Below are 4,722 nucleotides of genomic sequence, written 5' to 3'. Positions count from 1 at the left end.
GGAGTTTGCCAATGAACATCTGAATGATTCGGAGGACAACTGGGTGAAAGTGTTGTGGTCAGATGAGACCAAAATGGAGCTCTTTGGCATCAACTCAACTCGTCGTCTTTGGAGGAGGAGGAATGCTGCCTATGACCCCAAGAACACCATCCCCACCGTCAAACATGGAGGTGGAAACACTGCTTTGGGGATATTTTTCTGCTAAGGGCACAGGACAACTTCACCGTAATCGCCGCCAAAGGTGTTTCTACAGAGCATTGACTCCGGGATGTGAATACTTATGTCAATGAGATTTCTGTATTTATTTTCCACTAAATTGGCAAACATGTCTTCAAACATGTTTTCACTTTGTGATCATGGGGTATTGTGTGTAGATGGGTGCAGGGGGGAAAAACGGAATCCATTTTGAATTCAGGCTGTAACGATAAAAGGTGGAATAAGTCGAAGGGGTATGAATGCTTTCTGAAGGTGCAACTAATCATCCAAATATCTCAGGGTAACTATCAAATATTTTCAAATAAATACAACAATGTCATGAAATAAAAGATGAATAACATGAACAATTATTTAACAGCAGCAGGAATATTACGTCACATAAGAAAACACATCAAATCATGTCTACGTAACATTGCAAAAATCAGAAACTTTCTGGACAAAAATGATGCAGAAAAATTCATCCATGCTTTTGTTACTTCTAAGTTAGACTACTGCAATGCTCTACTTTCCGGCTACCCGGATAAAGCACTAAATAAACTTCAGTTAGTGCGAAATACGGCTGCTAGAATCCTGACTTGAACCAAAAAGTTTTATCATATTACTCCAGTGCTAGCCTCCCTACACTGGCTTCATGTCAAGGCAAGGGCTGATTTCAAGGTTTTACTGCTAACCTACAAAGCATTACATGGGCTTGCTCCTACCTATCTCTCTGATTTGGTCCTGCCATACAGACCTACACGTACGTTACGGTCACAAGACGCTGGCCTCCTAATTGTCCCTAGAATTTCTAAGCAAACAGCTGGAGGCAGGGCTTTCTCCTATAGAGCTCCATTTTTATGGAATGGTCTGCCTACCCATGTGAGAGATGCAGACTAGGTCTCAACCTTTAAGTCTTTACTGAAGACTCATATCTTCAGTGGGTCATATGATTGAGTGTAGTCTGGCCCAGGAGTGGGAAGGTGAACGGAAAGGCTCTGGAGCAACGAACTGCCCTTGCTGTCTCTGCCTGGCCGGTTCCTCTCTTTCCACTGGGATTCTCTGCCTCTAACCCTATTACAGGGGCTGAGTCACTGGCTTACTGGTGCTCTTTCATGCCGTCCCTAGGACGGGTGCGTCACTTGAGTGGGTTGAGTCACTGATGTGGTCTTCCTGTCTGGGTTGGCGCTCCCCCTCTTGGGTTGTGCCGTGGCGGAGATCTTTGTGGGCTATACTCGGCCTTGTCTCAGGATGGTAAGTTGGTGGTTGAAGATATCACTCTAGTGGTGTGGGGGCTGTGCTTTTGGCAAAGTGGGTGGGGTTATATCCTTCCTGTTGGCAAAAGGTCGCAAAGTTCAAGGGGGCTGAATACTTTCGCAAGGCACTGTACGTGTCAATGGCTTTCGCAACGCTCACTCACGCAACATGGGCGGTGTGGTCAGCATGTCAGACAGATACAGTAAGCTATGCGTATGGATTGATTGTTGACTCCCTTGGTTGTTGATTCCCCTGGATCCAGTCGGACAGGAGGTACTTTAGCATGACCTTCTCAAATAGTGCTTGAGTAGCCCTGGGCAACAGTAACCCACATAAAAACCTTACCCAAATGTTTATTCTGTAGGATCACATATGCCCTGAAACAAAAGTCCTACAAGAATCATGCAGAACTTCAACCATTTGTGAATGAATTGTTCAGGTATCCTGCAGGGATCCTGTAGGCTTGACAAAATCCTGCAGGAAAAGTCCCTGATGCTCCTGCATGAGTCCTGCATAAATGTTGAAAGTCCTGCACAAACATGACAATTCATGCAGGAATCCCGCAGGACCGAACCCTGCAGGATTTTGATATTCTTGCAGGATATGGCGATTCCTGTAGGACTAAGTCAATTCTAGGTCGACTCCTGCAGGACCGAACCCTGTAGGATTTTGATATTCCTGCAGGATATGACAAGTTCTGCAGGACCAAGTGCATTCCTGCAGGAATCATGTAGGAACAAACCCTGCAGGATATGGCAATTTCAAGTTAACTATAGGATTTGAGATAAAGTATGTTGTGATAACAGAGAAAATATACTTTTGAAATATAGTGCAATATCAGACATTTCAACTCAACAAATGATTAATGTAATAAATGACAATATCCACATGCAATAAATATAGTGTGTTATTTTTATTTGATAGATACCAACACAATTGATAATAGTTTCAGTAGGCCCACATACATAATATTTGGGTTCCCAAGTGGCGCAGCAGTCTAAGGCTCTGCATCTCAGTGCTAGAGGTGTCACTACAAACCCTGTTTTTATTCCAGGCTGTATCACAACCGGCCGTGACTGGGAGACCCATAGGGCGGGGTGCACAATTGGCCCAGCGTCTTCCGGGTTAGGGTTTGGCCAGGGTAGGCCGCCATTGTAAATAAGAATTTGTTCTAAACTGACTTGCCTAGTTAAATAAAGGTTAAAAATAAAAAAAACTGCCAGTTTAAGAAATACCTTCATTCATACATACTCTGAATAAATAAATATACAATTGTGGGGGATTGCCAAAATGGAGGCACGGTGGCTTCAAAACACAGTATTTCAGTTGCGTAGCCCATCTATCACTCAGTATCATCTAGTCTAGTGATTCTACTCAGTTTCTTATTTAATTAGGCCTAGAGTGTGACTTGCGGTTAAGATATTTTTTGCTTCATTGTGATTTTACATTCAATACTGAATAGGAAATTGTGTACAGTAGAGTTATCATATCGGATAGAATAGCAGTAAAGAAAATGCAAGTTATTTGTACTATACTGTATAACTTTGCAAGACGAGCCTATTCTTGTGTTTCTCTTTGAGTATGTTGGTTTCTTTTCTCTTATATTATGAATTCTATAGCCTACTAAACATCTGTTAAAGAAAGAAAACAACTCAGTTATCATAGATCATGTAAGTGTGGGCTTCCATCATTACATTCCCGACATTGATTAATGTCAACGAACCAATGGGGTGAGGTCATAAAGGTCAAGATGCTTGGGGTTGCAGACTCTAACCTAATAATGCGAATGACTGATGTATTTGGATTTGACCACTTCATCTGTTGCAACAAGCAAAGCAGATGTACCATTACAAACACTCTTTTCTGCTCTTAATGATGAGCCCCAGAAGTGTAATGTGTTCTGGAGAGTGTCTCTACCACATAGGGCTGGAAATGAAATTGGAGGCTTCCTGGCGCCATAAGTCATCCACTGCAACAAGGAACCTGTCGGAAACAGTAAAGAAGCACTCCGGAACTAGACTTCTCCACCAGTGCAGCCATGCTGCGTGATTTTGTGGCAGGGGTAAGATATTGTTCAGAGACAAACGAGTGGCTGAGTTGATGTTATATTTTGCAAGGACCTGGGAGATTGTGGCAATTATACATTATGCTCTCTCTCTCTCGCTCTCTCTCTCTGTGTTGTTCACTGTTGCTTTCGAGGTTTGACCGATGATGAGAAGGCATGCACTCAGGCTCTGGACTAGATGATCCATTTGCAAGCAATCACTCTGTTTTTGTTTTTAATGTTGTTATTTTTCTATATTTGGAACGTGAACTTAGATCCGAGGTTAACATTGTATCTCTTTTCTTCCCTAAAAACCAGATGGTCCATCTACTCTGTACTTGCGCTTCATATTGATTGACAGCCTTGAAATGAAACTTGATAGATTACATATTGGGTAGCCTAGAGGTTGGAGAGGCTGGTTGCTAGTTCAGATCTCAAGAATGATTTCCCTGATATTAAAATGACAAGAGACAAAGTATACTCCTTGTGTGTCTGATTTTAGTCTGACATTGTGTCAAGCTGTGTAGATCCTCTGGTTACAGTGTGGCCCTTACATTTCTCTGGTGTTTCTTCATCGCACAGTGAAGTTTGCCGAGCTGTTCATTTCTGATGGTAAAAGAGCAGCCATTGAGCCAGCGCTCCTTTCATGTCTCCTCTGCAGGTCTGTTTGAGAGACAACCCTACCGCAATGGCCCACACAAAGGAGCTTTGATGTGTGTCACTCAGCTTCCCTCTGTAGAAATACCCAAATGAGCAATTGTCTAATCCCATTGATATTCTCTTCTTCTCATACCAGAGGTCCTTGACGTGATCAAGCCTTGCTTAGCAGGGTTGTGTGTGGGGGACTATGGGTTGTGTATGTGTGTGTGGGGGGGGGGGGTTCTGTTTAATAAAACATTTCATTAAAACCATTTGAAGCGGTTCTATTACCTTGCATTTTGATCGTTTCTGGATATTGCAAATCAGGCTGTTAATTAGAATCTCTCATTGAGGTCTACAGCGACAGCTACCACAATGACATGAGAGGGGCAGCTATCAGTAATGGACATCCCTGCTTCGGGCACACGTTTGGCTCTGCGCGTTTCTTTACATTTACTGTTTCAGTCAAGTTGAACAGCAGCAAGCAATCAAATCAGTGGCAAATATGGTTAGTTGAAATGTGGCACGTTAAGATGGTTTTGTTGTTCTAAAAATGAATAGTTAGCTCAAGAAGGACAAAGACATAAGGG

Source organism: Oncorhynchus masou, chromosome 25 (assembly GCF_036934945.1).
Source record: "Oncorhynchus masou masou isolate Uvic2021 chromosome 25, UVic_Omas_1.1, whole genome shotgun sequence".
NCBI classification, from domain to species: Eukaryota; Metazoa; Chordata; class Actinopteri; order Salmoniformes; family Salmonidae; genus Oncorhynchus; species Oncorhynchus masou.
This window is presented reverse-complemented; position numbering follows the sequence as displayed.